This window comes from Anser brachyrhynchus, assembly GCF_964034855.1.
Source record: "Anser brachyrhynchus genome assembly, contig: SCAFFOLD_85, whole genome shotgun sequence".
NCBI classification, from domain to species: Eukaryota; Metazoa; Chordata; class Aves; order Anseriformes; family Anatidae; genus Anser; species Anser brachyrhynchus.
Window position 1 is genome coordinate 408,044 of NW_027664105.1, and position 17,803 is coordinate 425,846.

The window sequence follows — 17,803 nt, forward strand, 5'->3', positions numbered from 1 at the left end:
CGGCTCATGGCAGGGGGAGTAGGAGGGCGATTTCTAGGTCGAATAGGACGAACAGGATGGCTACTGAGAAAGAATCGGACTGAGAATGGTAATCGAGCAGATCCAAGTGGGTCGAATCCACATTCGTACGGTGAGAGTTTCTCTGAGTCGGGGTTTATTTGGGCGAGTCAGAAGTTTAATGCGGTTAGGGCGGCGCTTAGGATTGATGATAGGGCGAATATGAACATGAGTGCGTTCATTGCTCTCCTCTGGGTTTATACCAGATTCTAGAGATTGGAAGTCAATTGTAATTAATATACTAGAAGAGCAAGATCCTCATCAGTAGATGGTTATGTAGAGGAATAGTCAGATGACGTCTACGAAGTGTCAGTATCAGGCTGCTGCCTCGAATCCGAAGTGGTGGTCTGATGTAAAGTGGAACTTGATCAGTCGGAAGAGGCAGACGGTCAGGAAGGAGGATCCGATGATTACGTGGAGTCCGTGGAATCCAGTGGCAACGAAGAAGGTAGATCCGTAGACGCTATCGGCGATTGAGAATGGGGCTTCGTGGTATTCTATTGCTTGTAGGGCTGTGAAGTAGAATCCCAGGAGGATCGTTAGGGTTAGGGCGTGGATGGCGTGTTTTCGGTTTCCTTCTGTGATGCTGTGATGGGCTCACGTTACGGTAATGCCTGAGGCTAGTAGGATGGCTGTGTTTAGTAGGGGGACTTCTATCGGGTTGAGTGGTTTAATTCCTGTTGGGGGTCGTTGGCCTCCTAGTTCTGGGGTTGGGGCCAGGCTCGAGTGGAAGAACGCTCAGAAGAACCCTAAGAAGAAGAATGCTTCGGATGTGATGAAAAGGATTATGCCGTATCGTAGGCCTTTTTGGACTGTGGGAGTGTGATGGCCTTGGAAGGTGCTTTCTCGTACAATGTCTCGTCATCATTGGAGTATTACTAGGAGTATTGAGATGAGGCCTAGGGTTAGTAGTATGGATGAGTTGTAGTGGAATCACATGATTAATCCTGAGGTTGTGAGTAGGGCGGCGGCTGCCCCGAAGATTGGTCAAGGGCTTGGGTCAACTATGTGGTATGAGTGTGCTTGGTGTGCCATTAGATGTTTTCTTGTAAGTATAGGCTTAGAAGGAGCACGAAGACGTAGGCCTGGATTATGGCTACTGCTACTTCTAGGATGGTTAGGAGTAGTAGGATGATTATTGTTAGGATGGATACTGCAGGAAGGGTGGGTATTAATGCAATGGAGGCTGTAGAGATGAGTTGGATGAGTAAGTGTCCTGCTGTAAGGTTGGCTGTAAGGCGGACTCCGAGGGCTAGGGGGCGGATTAGTAGGCTGGTTGTTTCGATCAGGATTAGTGCGGGGATTAGGGGTGTAGGGGTACCTTCGGGTAATAGGTGGGCTAAAGAGGCTGATGGTTGGTTTCGTAGGCCTGTTAGTAGTGTGGCGAGCCATAGTGGGAAGGCTAGGGCTATGTTCATAGATAGTTGGGTGGTTGGGGTGAATGTATATGGAAGGAGGCCTAGAAGGTTGATTGTAAGAAGTATGATTATTAGGGATGTAAATATTATGGCTCATTTGTGGCCATTTTTGTTGAGTGGGACTATTAGTTGTTTTGTGATTAGGTGAAGGAGTCATGTTTGGATAGTAGAAAGGCGGTTGTTGATTCATCGGTTGTTTGGGGACGGGAATAGTAGGGCTGGGAAGAGTAGGGATAGTAGGATTAAGGGGATGCCGAATAGATTGGGGCTGGAAAATTGGTCAAAGAAGCTTAGGTTCATGGTCAGGATCATGGTGTGGGTTTGGTAGTGAGGGAGGTCTTATTTGATGGGGGGTTGGTTGTGGTGAAGGCTAGTAGTTTTGGTTGGATGAGGAGTGCTAGGGTTAATCAGGTTATAATTATGATTGAAAATCATGGTGCGGGGTTAAGCTGTGGCATATCATTAAGGAGGGGGAAGTCCCTCTTTGGCTAGCTTAAAAGGCTAGTGCTGTTGCATAGCTTCTTAATGATTAGGATGATGATAGAAGGGACGATCAGGCCTCGAAATGTGGGAGTGGGGTTGATTCTACTACAATGGGTATGTAGCTGTGATTAGCCCCGCAAATTTCTGAGCATTGTCCGTAAAAAATCCCAGGCCGGGTGGTAATGAATGAAGTTTGGTTTAGTCGGCCTGGGATTGCGTCTGTTTTAACTCCGAGCGTTGGGACTGCTCAGGAGTGGAGTACGTCTCCTGCAGTAATGATCACGCGGATGGGGGATTCTATTGGGATAACTACGCGGTGGTCAACTTCTAGCAGTCGGAAGTGGCTGTTGGGTAAGTCTGGGGTGGGCACTATGTAGGAGTCGAATGATAGGTCTTTGAAGTCTGTGTATTCGTAGCTTCAGTATCATTGGTGGCCGATGGCTTTTAGGGTGAGGTCTGGTTCATCGATTTTGTCCATTATGTAGAGGATTTGTAGGGATGGGAGGGCGAGGAGTACCAGGACGATAGCAGGTAGGATTGTCCAGATCAGCTCTACTTCTTGGGCGTCTACAGCATTGGACGAGAGTTTTTCTGTTAGTATGTGGGCTAAAAGGTAGAGAACTAGGCTGCAGATAGCTAGGGCAACGATTAGGGCGTGGTCGTGGAATTCAACGAGTTCTTCTATGATGGGTGATGAGGCGTCTTGGAATCCTAGTTGGGAGTGGTTGGCCACATGAGATGTACAGGATTTTTACCTGTGATTTAGTCTTGACAAGGCTATGTAATTGGTTTACTAACATCTCATAAGAAAGAAGCATGAGCGGTTAATGCAGTTGGCTTGAAACCAGCATGTGAGGGTTCGATTCCTTCCTTTCTTGTACTTGGACGAAGGCCGGTTCCTCGAAAGTATGGTATGGGGGAGGGCAGCCGTGGATTCATTCAACGTTTGTGGTAGTTAGTTCTGGTTGTAGGACTTTTCGTTTGGCCGGAAAGGCTTCTCAGATGATGAATATTAGTATGATTACGGCTACTATTGAGATTAGGGAGCCGATGGAGGAAATGGTGTTTCATAGTGTGTAGGCGTCGGGATAGTCCGAGTATCGTCGGGGTATTCCTGCTAGGCCTAGGAAGTGCTGGGGGAAGAACGTTAGGTTTACTCCTGTAAATATTACCCCGAAGTGGGCTTTTGCTCATGTTTGGTGTAGGGTAAACCCAGTGAGTAGTGGGAATCAGTGAGTAAATCCTGCTAGAATGGCAAAGACGGCGCCTATGGATAGGACGTAGTGGAAGTGGGCAACTACGTAGTACGTGTCGTGCAGGGCGATGTCTAGGGAAGAGTTTGCAAGAACGATTCCTGTTAATCCTCCGATGGTAAATAGGAAGATAAATCCTAGAGCTCATAGTATTGGGGGGGTCTCATTTGATTGTTCCTCCGTGCAGGGTGGCTAGTCAGCTAAATACTTTGATTCCGGTAGGGATGGCAATGATTATAGTGGCTGATGTAAAGTAGGCTCGGGTATCAACGTCTATTCCTACTGTAAACATGTGGTGAGCTCAGACGATGAATCCTAGGAAGCCGATGGATAGTATGGCTCAGACTATTCCCATGTAGCCGAAGGGCTCCTTTTTGCCTGAGTAGTACGTGACTACGTGTGAGATGATTCCGAACCCCGGTAGGATCAGAATATAGACTTCTGGGTGTCCGAAGAATCAGAATAGGTGTTGGTACAGGATTGGGTCTCCTCCTCCAGCGGGGTCGAAGAATGTGGTGTTTAGGTTTCGATCAGTTAGTAATATTGTAATACCGGCGGCGAGTACGGGGAGTGATAGAAGGAGTAGGATGGCGGTAATTAGTACGGATCAGACAAATAGTGGGGTTTGGTATTGTGAGAGTGCGGGGGGTTTTATGTTGATGGCTGTGGTGATAAAGTTGATGGCCCCAAGGATGGAGGAGATACCGGCTAAGTGGAGTGAGAAGATAGCCAGGTCTACTGAAGCTCCGGCGTGGGCAAGGTTACCTGCTAGGGGAGGGTAGACAGTTCAGCCTGTGCCGGCGCCAGCTTCTACAGTGGATGAGGCTAGTAGGAGGAGGAATGATGGGGGGAGGAGTCAAAAGCTTATGTTGTTTATTCGCGGGAATGCTATGTCGGGGGCACCGATTATGAGGGGGACTAATCAGTTGCCGAATCCTCCGATCATGATGGGTATGACTATAAAGAAGCTTATTACAAAGGCGTGAGCGATAACGATTACATTGTAAATTTGGTCGTCGCCTAGGAGAGTTCCTGGTTGTCCTAGTTCTGCGCGGATTAATAGGCTGAGTGCGGTGCCGACTATTCCTGCTCATGCCCCGAAGATGAGGTACAGGGTGCCAATATCCTTATGGTTAGTGGAAAATAGTCATCGGTTGATGAAGGTGACGGGTAAGATGGCTGAGTGTTGAAGCGTTAGGCTGTAGTCCTTTTTACAGAGGTTTAATTCCTCTTCTTATCGGCTCTGTAGTGAAATTCATGTTGAGTTGCAAGCTCATCGATGCGCACTAGGGTGCGTCAGGGTCTTTGTAGGCAGAAGCCAATTGGTTTAGGCATTTAGCTGTTAACTAGAGTTTTGTGGGATCGAAGCCCATCTGTCTAGGGAGGCTTTAGCTTAATTAAAGCGTCTGACTTGCATTCAGAAGATACAGGTTAATATTCTGTAAGTCTTAATGTGCAGAAACTAAGAGGGTTTAACTCTTATTTAAGGCTTTGAAGGCCTTCGGTTTGGGGTGTTATCCTAAGTTTCTAGACAATGGCATGTATTATTGGGGACAGGGGAAGTAAGAGGATTGATAGTGAGGCAAGGACCGCAGTAGGTGTGCTTGGGGCTTTGCTAGTGTATCATTGTTTTATGTGGTTAGAGGAGTTGGGGGGAAGGGTAATTGTTGAGTGGTATGCGAGGCGTAGGTAGAAGAAGAGGCTGAGCAGTGATAGCATGGCAATTGCCATGGCTGCTGGTGTTATTTCCTGTTTAGTTAGTTCTTGGATGATAAGTCACTTTGGTATAAAGCCTGTTAATGGGGGGAGGCCTGCTAGGGATAAAAGTACTAGTATTAGGGTGGCGTTTAGCACTGGGGTTTTTGTTCATGAGGTTGTGATCATGGATAGGTTAAGGGCTTTGATTTTGTTAAGGGCTAGGAATACGGCTGATGTTATGATTGTGTATAGGTAGAAGGTAAGTAAGGCCAATTTGGGGCTGTAAACTAGGATGATGGCGATTCAGCCTAAGTGGGAGATGGACGAGAAGGCTAGGATTTTGCGTGTTTGTGTTTGGTTCAGTCCTATTCAGCCTCCTAGTGCTGTTGAGGCTAGGGCCATGGCGGTGAGTAGAGCTGGGTCGAGGGATTTGGATGTTAGTAGGAGCAGGGTTAGTGGGGGGAATTTTATGAGGGTCGAGAGTAGCAGGGCTGTTATTAGTGGCGATCCTTGTAGTACTTCTGGGAATCAGAAGTGAAATGGCACTAGGCCCAGTTTAATAGCGATTGCTGCTGTCAGTAGTAGACAGGAGGTTGGGTGGTTTATTTGTGTGATGTCTCATTGGCCGGTGACTCAGGCATTGGTTATGCTAGAGAATAGGACCAGGGCGGAAGCAGCTGCTTGGGTTAGGAAGTATTTCGTTGCGGCTTCTACTGCTCGTGGGTGGTGGGATTTGGCAATTAGGGGAATGATGGCTAGTGCGTTGATCTCCAGTCCTGTCCAGGCCAGAACTCAGTGGTTGCTGGAAATTGTGATTGTGGTGCCCAAGATGAGGCTGAAGGTTATGATTGGGGTCGCGTAAGGGTTCATTAGTAGAGGAGGGGGTTAAACCATCATTTTCGGGGTATGGGCCCGATAGCTTGATTAGCTGACTCTACTAGAAAATAATATAAGGGAAGTATGGAGAATTTTGATTTCTCTTGTGTGGGTTCAATTCCTACTTTTCTAAGGTCAACAGGAAATGAGAGGGCTGTTATACCTCTATGTTCACTTTATCATAGTGACCCTTTGTAGTTCAGGCACATTTCCTTATGTAAGGAGGTAGGCCTGCATAGCAGATAGGTATGCTGATGTGTCAGAGGCACAGAGCTAGTGTGAGGGGTAGGAAGTTTTTTCATAGTAGGTGCATTAGTTGGTCATATCGGAATCGTGGGTATGAAGCTCGGACCCATAAGAAACCAGAAGATAGTAGGAGGACTTTTGTGGCTAGGATGACGGGGAATAGTTCTGTGGGTGGCCCTAGGGCGCTTGGGTTTAGGAATATGATGGCTGTAAGTGTATTTATTAGCATAATGTTCGCATATTCAGCTAGGAAGAATAAGGCGAAGGGTCCTGCGGCGTATTCAACGTTAAACCCTGAGACTAGCTCAGATTCGCCCTCTGTGAGGTCAAAAGGAGCTCGGTTTGTCTCTGCTAGGGTGGATACGTATCATATTATTGCTAGGGGTCATGAGGAGAAAATGAAGTATAGAGGCTCCTGTGCGACGGCAAAGGAGCTGAGTGTGTAGCTTCCGCTTAGTATGATTATTGATAGCAGGATTATGGCCAGTGTCACTTCGTATGAAATGGTCTGTGCTACTGCCCGTAGGGCTCCGATTAGTGCGTATTTTGAGTTCGAGGCTCAGCCTGATCATAGGACTGAGTAGACGGCTAGGCTTGACATGGCTATTAGGAAGAGAACTCCGAGGTTTAGATCTGCTAGGGGAAATGGGAGTGGTAGTGGTGCTCAAGTGGTGAGGGCTAGGACAAGGGCTAGTATTGGTATCAGAATGAATAGAAGTGGGGAAGAGGTAGAGGGTCGGATGGGCTCTTTGGTAAATAGTTTCAGTCCGTCCGCAAATGGTTGAAGTAGGCCAAAAGGCCCGACAACGTTAGGGCCTTTGCGGGATTGTATGTAGCTTAGGATTTTCCGTTCTACTAGGGTTAGGAAGGCTACGGCAATCAGGATTGGGATGATGTATAGGAGGGATATAACGAGGCAGCTTAGTGTTGTTATTTGAATCATGGGTGAAGCTAGGGAGAGGATTTGAACCTCTGGGAAAAGGGCTTAAGCCTTCTGCACTTGCCGGGCTCTGCCACTCTAGCTGGTCCTTTTCTAGGATTGAAAGTGGTGGGGGAAGGCCCTCTTCACGGTTTAGTTGGTTTCACTGCTTAGAGCGGGGGGGGGGGGCGTGCTTGTGGTATTGGCCCCACTTTCCCGGTCCTTTCGTACTGGGGAGAGTGTGTCATAGATAGAAACCGACCTGGATTGTTCCGGTCTGAACTCAGATCACGTAGGACTGTTAATCGTTGAACAAACGAACCCTTAATAGCGGCTGCACCATTAGGATGTCCTGATCCAACATCGAGGTCGTAAACCCCCCTGTCGATATGGGCTCTTGAGGGGGATTGCGCTGTTATCCCTGGGGTAGCTTGGTCCATTAATCAATTATATTGGGTCTGGTCACTGTTAGCACTTTGAGGGGTAGCTCTAGGTAAAGAGGTATGGTCTTGTTTTTGGAGGATTTGTTCTCCTCCAAGGTCGCCCCAACCGAAAAATATCGACCAGGCTCTGCGATGGTAGTGGCCCCAGTGGGGTTGATTGAGGATTCGCGGTGGTCGTTGATTTTTAAGTTCCACAGGGTCTTCTCGTCTTATGTTCACATCCCCGCTTTTGCACGGGGAGATCAATTTCACTGATTATCTGTGAGAGACAGTTAAGACCTCGTTTAGCCATTCATACAAGTCTCGATTTATGGGACAATTGATTGCGCTATCTTTGCACGGTTAGGATACCGCGGCCGTTAAACCTAAGTCACCGGGCAGGCATCACCTTCAATACTTGTTTAATTTGCTGAAGGCTATGTTTTTGGTAAACAGTCGGGCCTTATTAATTTGCCGAGTTCCTTTCACAGATTTTAATCGCTCTTATAGGCGCTCCTGAGTCGGGTTAACAGGGTTAGTTAATACGTGGTCTTGTAGGGGTTTTTGTATCTGTCTAGGTCTGTTAATAATGTTTCTATGTAAGCTTGCGCCGTTAGAGGGGTGTGGCCCTGTACATGAGGGGCCTAGGATGATTCCTAGGATTGTTATGAGGATGGCAGCGGTTTTGGTGATAAGGGGTATGGTTATTGGGGGGGTTTTGGTTGGTGTGATGAAAGAGGTAATGATTATTCCTGCTGTAATGCTGCCTAGGGCGAGTCGGGTTAGGGGGGCGGTGATTAGTGGGTTGTTTTCGTTTATTGATACTATTGGGGGGATTCGGGTTTGTCCAGCTTGGACTAGGATGGTTATGCGGATGCTGTAGGTTGCGGTGAATGCTGTGGCTATAAGGGTTAGGAGTAGGGCTCAAGTATTTAGGTATGATGTGTTTAAGCTTTCGATGATGAGGTCTTTTGAGTAGAATCCGGCTAGGAATGGGGTTCCTATCAGCGCCAGGTTTCCGATGGTTAGGCAGGAAGTAGTGACTGGGAGTATTTTCTGTAGGCCTCCTATCTTTCGGATATCTTGTTCTCCGTTTAGGTTGTGGATGATAGACCCTGAGCATAGGAATAGTATGGCTTTAAAGAAGGCATGGGTTGAGATGTGTAGGAAGGCTAGTTGTGGGAGGTTTAGTCCGATAGTGACTATTATTAGTCCTAGTTGGCTGGATGTTGAGAAAGCAATGATTTTTTTGATGTCATTTTGGGTTAGGGCGCATGTGGCAGCGAATAGGGTTGATAGAGCACCTAGGCATAGGCAGGCAGTTAGGGCTGTCTGGTTGGTGGCTAGCAGGGGGTGCATGCGGATGAGCAGGAAGATTCCGGCTACTACTATGGTACTGGAGTGCAGTAGGGCTGATACTGGGGTGGGGCCTTCTATTGCTGCGGGCAGTCATGGGTGGAGTCCAAATTGGGCGGATTTTCCTGCGGCTGCGAGGATTAATCCTATGAGGGGGAGGATTGGGGTTTGGTGGGGGTGTACGGCTTGTTGGATCTCTCAGGTGTTGAATGTTGAAGCTAGTCATGCTATGCTCAGGATCAGTCCGATGTCTCCGATTCGGTTGTAGATTACGGCTCGTAGGGCGGCGGTGTTGGCATCTGCTCGGCCTTGTCATCAGCCGATGAGAAGGAAGGACATGATTCGTACTCCTTCCCAGCCTACGAATAGGAGGAATATGTTGTTTGCGGTTGTTAGGAGGAGTATGGCGACTAGGAATGTCAGTAGGTAGGTGAAAAATTTTGTTACGTATGGCTCTGAGGCCATGTATCATATGGCGAATTGTAGGATTGATCATGTTACAAATAGGGCGATTGGAAGAAATGTTATTGAGTATTGGTCTATTTTTAGGCTCAGGGGGATTTTAAAGTTTATAATGAATTTTCACTCCCAGTGGCAGGTGACAGATTCTACTCCCGAGTAGATGAATGCGGTTGTAGGGGCTAGGCTAATTAGGAATGCGGTTTTAACAGCGCGGGTGGTGGCTTGTGGGGTGTTTTTAAAGTTTTTAAATAGAAATGGCAGGATGATTGGGGTTAGGAGGATTGTCAGCGTGAGTAGTGTGAGGGAGTTGATTAGTAGTGTGGGGTTCACTCCTTTTACTTGGATTTGCACCAAGATGGGTGGTTCCTAAGACCAGTGGATTGCTGTTATCCTTTAAAAGTAAGGGGGCTGAGGTTTTAGGCTCAGATGTAAGAGTTAGCAGCTCTTGTTGGTTAAACCCTCCCCTCGGCAGGTAAGAAGGTTTGAACTTCTATTCTTAGAATCACAGTCTAATGTTTGGTTTAAACTATACTTGCATGAGGGGATTCCGGAGATCAGTTCGGGTTTGAGGATTAGGAGGAATATTGGGATAATGTGGAGTGTTATGAGCAGGTGTTCTCGCGTGGTTGAGTTTTGCATAGATGTGATGTGGGAGGGGATTGAGCCTCGTTGGGTCATTAGTAGTATGAATAAGGTGTAGGAGGCGGTTAGTAGGGTTGCGATTCCTGTTAGGATGATCGTGAAGGCAGATCAGTTGAATAAGGTGATTATAATGGTTAGCTCTGCTATGAGGTTTGTTGTTGGGGGTAAGGCTATGTTTGTTAGATTGGCCAGCAATCATCAGGTAGCTATGAGTGGTAGGAGAGGTTGTAGGCCTCGTGTGAGTAGTAGAATTCGGCTGTGCGTACGTTCATAGTTTGTGTTGGCTAGGCAGAATAGTATGGAGGAAGTTAGTCCATGGGAAATTATTAGGATCATTGCCCCTGAGAATGATCAGTGGGTTTGGATTATTCCTGCGGCGATAACTAGGCCTATGTGGCTAACGGATGAATAAGCGATTAGTGATTTTAGGTCTGTCTGTCGTAGGCAGATTGAGCTAGTCATTAGGGCGCCTCATAGGGCCAGGGTTAGGAAGGGGTAGTGCAGGAGGTTGGACAGTGGGCCCATAAATAGAGTGACTCGTATAATTCCGTATCCTCCTAGCTTTAGTAGTAGGGCGGCGAGGAGTATTGAGCCTGCGATGGGTGCTTCTACGTGGGCTTTTGGCAGTCAGAGGTGTAGGCCGTATAGTGGGGCTTTTACTATGAATGCTATGAGCAGTGCTAGACCTGATAGTATTCCTGTCCATGAGGTGGATAGGGTTGGGTGGGTTAGTTGTAGGGTTGGCAGGTGCAGGGTGCCAATTTTCACGTATAGGTGTATGATTGTGATTAGCAGGGGTAGAGAGCTTACTGGCGTGTAGAATAGCAGGTAGATGCCAGCGCTTAGGCGTTCTGGTTGGTTCCCCCATCGGGTGATTAAGATTAGGGTGGGAATGAGGGTTGCTTCAAATGAGATGTAAAATAGTGCTAGTTCTGTGGTGGAAAAGGCTAGTAGGATGAATGGCTGGACTGCGACTAAGGTTGAGATAAAGATTCGTTTGCGTTGTAGGGGTTCTTGTTGCAGGTGGTTTTGGCTTGCTATGATTATGAGTGGGAGTAGTCAGCAGGATAGTACTAGGAGGGGGGATGAGATTTGGTCAATTCCTGTTCAGTTGGATAAAAATTTGTAGGGGTAGTAGGTTGGGATTAATCACTGTAGGCTTAGGGCAGCGATTAGGAGGCTGTATAAGGTGGTGTTAGTCCATAGAAATTTTGGTGGAGACAGCAGGGCTGTTGGAAGAAGTATGATTGTGGGTAGGATGATTTTTAGCATTGCAGGAGGTTTAGGTTGTGTAGATGGTCGGAGCCATGTGTGCGGGTGGAGGCTACTAGGATGGCCAGGCCTGTGCCCGCCTCACACGCTGAGAAGGTTAGCATGAGAATTGGTACCATGGTGAATGAGGAGACTTGGTTTTCGATGGATCATATTGATAGGCCTACGAATATCGATAATATTATGCTTTCAAGGCATAGTAGGGCGGATACTAGGTGGGTTCGGTGGAAGGCTAGTCCTAGTCCGCTGAAAATGAAGGCTGAGTAGAAGCTTAAATGTAGGGGCGACATAAAAAAGTTACAGGGTTGGCTGTAATCTGCTGGGTCGAAACCAGCTATCTTTTTGGTTAGACTAACTTTCTGTTATTCTGCTCATTCTAGGCCCCCTTGAATTCACTCGTAGGCCAGTCCGAGTGTTAGGAGAAGGAGGATCACTACAGTTCAGGTGAGGGTCATTAGGGGGGATTGGAGTTGGACGGCTCATGGCAGGGGGAGTAGGAGGGCGATTTCTAGGTCGAATAGGACGAACAGGATGGCTACTGAGGAAGAATCGGACTGAGAATGGTAATCGAGCAGATCCAAGTGGGTCGAATCCACATTCGTACGGTGAGAGTTTCTCTGAGTCGGGGTTTATTTGGGCGAGTCAGAAGTTTAATGCGGTTAGGGCGGCGCTTAGGATTGATGATAGGGCGAATATGAACATGAGTGCGTTCATTGCTCTCCTCTGGGTTTATACCAGATTCTAGAGATTGGAAGTCAATTGTAATTAATATACTAGAAGAGCAAGATCCTCATCAGTAGATGGTTATGTAGAGGAATAGTCAGATGATGTCTACAAAGTGTCAGTATCAGGCTGCTGCCTCGAATCCGAAGTGGTGGTCTGATGTAAAGTGGAACTTGATCAGTCGGAAGAGGCAGACGGTCAGGAAGGAGGATCCGATGATTACGTGGAGTCCGTGGAATCCAGTGGCAACGAAGAAGGTAGATCCGTAGACGCTATCGGCGATTGAGAATGGGGCTTCGTGGTATTCTATTGCTTGTAGGGCTGTGAAGTAGAATCCCAGGAGGATCGTTAGGGTTAGGGCGTGGATGGCGTGTTTTCGGTTTCCTTCTGTGATGCTGTGATGGGCTCACGTTACGGTAATGCCTGAGGCTAGTAGGATGGCTGTGTTTAGTAGGGGGACTTCTATCGGGTTGAGTGGTTTAATTCCTGTTGGGGGTCGTTGGCCTCCTAGTTCTGGGGTTGGGGCCAGGCTCGAGTGGAAGAACGCTCAGAAGAACCCTAAGAAGAAGAATGCTTCGGATGTGATGAAAAGGATTATGCCGTATCGTAGGCCTTTTTGGACTGTGGGAGTGTGATGGCCTTGGAAGGTGCTTTCTCGTACAATGTCTCGTCATCATTGGAGTATTACTAGGAGTATTGAGATGAGGCCTAGGGTTAGTAGTATGGATGAGTTGTAGTGGAATCACATGATTAATCCTGAGGTTGTGAGTAGGGCGGCGGCTGCCCCGAAGATTGGTCAAGGGCTTGGGTCAACTATGTGGTATGAGTGTGCTTGGTGTGCCATTAGATGTTTTCTTGTAAGTATAGGCTTAGAAGGAGCACGAAGACGTAGGCCTGGATTATGGCTACTGCTACTTCTAGGATGGTTAGGAGTAGTAGGATGATTATTGTTAGGATGGATACTGCAGGAAGGGTGGGTATTAATGCAATGGAGGCTGTAGAGATGAGTTGGATGAGTAAGTGTCCTGCTGTAAGGTTGGCTGTAAGGCGGACTCCGAGGGCTAGGGGGCGGATTAGTAGGCTGGTTGTTTCGATCAGGATTAGTGCGGGGATTAGGGGTGTAGGGGTACCTTCGGGTAATAGGTGGGCTAAAGAGGCTGATGGTTGGTTTCGTAGGCCTGTTAGTAGTGTGGCGAGCCATAGTGGGAAGGCTAGGGCTATGTTCGTAGATAGTTGGGTGGTTGGGGTGAATGTATATGGAAGGAGGCCTAGAAGGTTGATTGTAAGAAGTATGATTATTAGGGATGTAAATATTATGGCTCATTTGTGGCCATTTTTGTTGAGTGGGACTATTAGTTGTTTTGTGATTAGGTGAAGGAGTCATGTTTGGATAGTAGAAAGGCGGTTGTTGATTCATCGGTTGTTTGGGGACGGGAATAGTAGGGCTGGGAAGAGTAGGGATAGTAGGATTAAGGGGATGCCGAATAGATTGGGGCTGGAAAATTGGTCAAAGAAGCTTAGGTTCATGGTCAGGATCATGGTGTGGGTTTGGTAGTGAGGGAGGTCTTATTTGATGGGGGGTTGGTTGTGGTGAAGGCTAGTAGTTTTGGTTGGATGAGGAGTGCTAGGGTTAATCAGGTTATAATTATGATTGAAAATCATGGTGCGGGGTTAAGCTGTGGCATATCATTAAGGAGGGGGAAGTCCCTCTTTGGCTAGCTTAAAAGGCTAGTGCTGTTGCATAGCTTCTTAATGATTAGGATGATGATAGAAGGGACGATCAGGCCTCGAAATGTGGGAGTGGGGTTGATTCTACTACAATGGGTATGTAGCTGTGATTAGCCCCGCAAATTTCTGAGCATTGTCCGTAAAAAATCCCAGGCCGGGTGGTAATGAATGAAGTTTGGTTTAGTCGGCCTGGGATTGCGTCTGTTTTAACTCCGAGCGTTGGGACTGCTCAGGAGTGGAGTACGTCTCCTGCAGTAATGATTACGCGGATGGGGGATTCTATTGGGATAACTACGCGGTGGTCAACTTCTAGCAGTCGGAAGTGGCCGTTGGGTAAGTCTGGGGTGGGCACTATGTAGGAGTCGAATGATAGGTCTTTGAAGTCTGTGTATTCGTAGCTTCAGTATCATTGGTGGCCGATGGCTTTTAGGGTGAGGTCTGGTTCATCGATTTCGTCCATTATGTAGAGGATTTGTAGGGATGGGAGGGCGAGGAGTACCAGGACGATAGCAGGTAGGATTGTCCAGATCAGCTCTACTTCTTGGGCGTCTACAGCATTGGACGAGAGTTTTTCTGTTAGTATGTGGGCTAAAAGGTAGAGAACTAGGCTGCAGATAGCTAGGGCAACGATTAGGGCGTGGTCGTGGAATTCAACGAGTTCTTCTATGATGGGTGATGAGGCGTCTTGGAATCCTAGTTGGGAGTGGTTGGCCACATGAGATGTACAGGATTTTTACCTGTGATTTAGTCTTGACAAGGCTATGTAATTGGTTTACTAACGTCTCATAAGAAAGAAGCATGAGCGGTTAATGCAGTTGGCTTGAAACCAGCATGTGAGGGTTCGATTCCTTCCTTTCTTGTACTTGGACGAAGGCCGGTTCCTCGAAAGTATGGTATGGGGGAGGGCAGCCGTGGATTCATTCAACGTTTGTGGTAGTTAGTTCTGGTTGTAGGACTTTTCGTTTGGCCGGAAAGGCTTCTCAGATGATGAATATTAGTATGATTACGGCTACTATTGAGATTAGGGAGCCGATGGAGGAAATGGTGTTTCATAGTGTGTAGGCGTCGGGATAGTCCGAGTATCGTCGGGGTATTCCTGCTAGGCCTAGGAAGTGCTGGGGGAAGAACGTTAGGTTTACTCCTGTAAATATTACCCCGAAGTGGGCTTTTGCTCATGTTTGGTGTAGGGTAAACCCAGTGAGTAGTGGGAATCAGTGAGTAAATCCTGCTAGAATGGCAAAGACGGCGCCTATGGATAGGACGTAGTGGAAGTGGGCAACTACGTAGTACGTGTCGTGCAGGGCGATGTCTAGGGAAGAGTTTGCAAGAACGATTCCTGTTAATCCTCCGATGGTAAATAGGAAGATAAATCCTAGAGCTCATAGTATTGGGGGGGTCTCATTTGATTGTTCCTCCGTGCAGGGTGGCTAGTCAGCTAAATACTTTGATTCCGGTAGGGATGGCAATGATTATAGTGGCTGATGTAAAGTAGGCTCGGGTATCAACGTCTATTCCTACTGTAAACATGTGGTGAGCTCAGACGATGAATCCTAGGAAGCCGATGGATAGTATGGCTCAGACTATTCCCATGTAGCCGAAGGGCTCCTTTTTGCCTGAGTAGTACGTGACTACGTGTGAGATGATTCCAAACCCCGGTAGGATCAGAATATAGACTTCTGGGTGTCCGAAGAATCAGAATAGGTGTTGGTACAGGATTGGGTCTCCTCCTCCAGCGGGGTCGAAGAATGTGGTGTTTAGGTTTCGATCAGTTAGTAATATTGTAATACCGGCGGCGAGTACGGGGAGTGATAGAAGGAGTAGGATGGCGGTAATTAGTACGGATCAGACAAATAGTGGGGTTTGGTATTGTGAGAGTGCGGGGGGTTTTATGTTGATGGCTGTGGTGATAAAGTTGATGGCCCCAAGGATGGAGGAGATACCGGCTAAGTGGAGTGAGAAGATAGCCAGGTCTACTGAAGCTCCGGCGTGGGCAAGGTTACCTGCTAGGGGAGGGTAGACAGTTCAGCCTGTGCCGGCGCCAGCTTCTACAGTGGATGAGGCTAGTAGGAGGAGGAATGATGGGGGGAGGAGTCAAAAGCTTATGTTGTTTATTCGCGGGAATGCTATGTCGGGGGCACCGATTATGAGGGGGACTAATCAGTTGCCGAATCCTCCGATCATGATGGGTATGACTATAAAGAAGCTTATTACAAAGGCGTGAGCGGTAACGATTACATTGTAAATTTGGTCGTCGCCTAGGAGAGTTCCTGGTTGTCCTAGTTCTGCGCGGATTAATAGGCTGAGTGCGGTGCCGACTATTCCTGCTCATGCCCCGAAGATGAGGTACAGGGTGCCAATATCCTTATGGTTAGTGGAAAATAGTCATCGGTTGATGAAGGTGACGGGTAAGATGGCTGAGTGTTGAAGCGTTAGGCTGTAGTCCTTTTTACAGAGGTTTAATTCCTCTTCTTATCGGCTCTGTAGTGAAATTCATGTTGAGTTGCAAGCTCATCGATGCGCACTAGGGTGCGTCAGGGTCTTTGTAGGCAGAAGCCAATTGGTTTAGGCATTTAGCTGTTAACTAGAGTTTTGTGGGATCGAAGCCCATCTGTCTAGGGAGGCTTTAGCTTAATTAAAGCGTCTGACTTGCATTCAGAAGATACAGGTTAATATTCTGTAAGTCTTAATGTGCAGAAACTAAGAGGGTTTAACTCTTATTTAAGGCTTTGAAGGCCTTCGGTTTGGGGTGTTATCCTAAGTTTCTAGACAATGGCATGTATTATTGGGGACAGGGGAAGTAAGAGGATTGATAGTGAGGCAAGGACCGCAGTAGGTGTGCTTGGGGCTTTGCTAGTGTATCATTGTTTTATGTGGTTAGAGGAGTTGGGGGGAAGGGTAATTGTTGAGTGGTATGCGAGGCGTAGGTAGAAGAAGAGGCTGAGCAGTGATAGCATGGCAATTGCCATGGCTGCTGGTGTTATTTCCTGTTTAGTTAGTTCTTGGATGATAAGTCACTTTGGTATAAAGCCTGTTAATGGGGGGAGGCCTGCTAGGGATAAAAGTACTAGTATTAGGGTGGCGTTTAGCACTGGGGTTTTTGTTCATGAGGTTGTGATCATGGATAGGTTAAGGGCTTTGATTTTGTTAAGGGCTAGGAATACGGCTGATGTTATGATTGTGTATAGGTAGAAGGTAAGTAAGGCCAATTTGGGGCTGTAAACTAGGATGATGGTGATTCAGCCTAAGTGGGAGATGGACGAGAAGGCTAGGATTTTGCGTGTTTGTGTTTGGTTCAGTCCTATTCAGCCTCCTAGTGCTGTTGAGGCTAGGGCCATGGCGGTGAGTAGAGCTGGGTCGAGGGATTTGGATGTTAGTAGGAGCAGGGTTAGTGGGGGGAATTTTATGAGGGTCGAGAGTAGCAGGGCTGTTATTAGTGGCGATCCTTGTAGTACTTCTGGGAATCAGAAGTGAAATGGCACTAGGCCCAGTTTAATAGCGATTGCTGCTGTCAGTAGTAGACAGGAGGTTGGGTGGTTTATTTGTGTGATGTCTCATTGGCCGGTGACTCAGGCATTGGTTATGCTAGAGAATAGGACCAGGGCGGAAGCAGCTGCTTGGGTTAGGAAGTATTTCGTTGCGGCTTCTACTGCTCGTGGGTGGTGGGATTTGGCAATTAGGGGAATGATGGCTAGTGTGTTGATCTCCAGTCCTGTCCAGGCCAGAACTCAGTGGTTGCTGGAAATTGTGATTGTGGTGCCCAAGATGAGGCTGAAGGTTATGATTGGGGTCGCGTAAGGGTTCATTAGTAGAGGAGGGGGTTAAACCATCATTTTCGGGGTATGGGCCCGATAGCTTGATTAGCTGACTCTACTAGAAAATAATATAAGGGAAGTATGGAGAATTTTGATTTCTCTTGTGTGGGTTCAATTCCTACTTTTCTAAGGTCAACAGGAAATGAGAGGGCTGTTATACCTCTATGTTCACTTTATCATAGTGACCCTTTGTAGTTCAGGCACATTTCCTTATGTAAGGAGGTAGGCCTGCATAGCAGATAGGTATGCTGATGTGTCAGAGGCACAGAGCTAGTGTGAGGGGTAGGAAGTTTTTTCATAGTAGGTGCATTAGTTGGTCATATCGGAATCGTGGGTATGAAGCTCGGACCCATAAGAAACCAGAAGATAGTAGGAGGACTTTTGTGGCTAGGATGACGGGGAATAGTTCTGTGGGTGGCCCTAGGGCGCTTGGGTT

The 17,803-nt window shown here is 47.4% G+C and overlaps 1 long non-coding RNA gene across 1 annotated transcript in view; it reads left to right on the plus strand.

Moving 5' to 3' along the window:
* Positions 1-17,803, plus strand: part of LOC308186310 — a 191,405-nt gene that overhangs the window by 22,869 nt on the left and 150,733 nt on the right. The gene's annotated exons all lie outside the window — the stretch shown is intronic.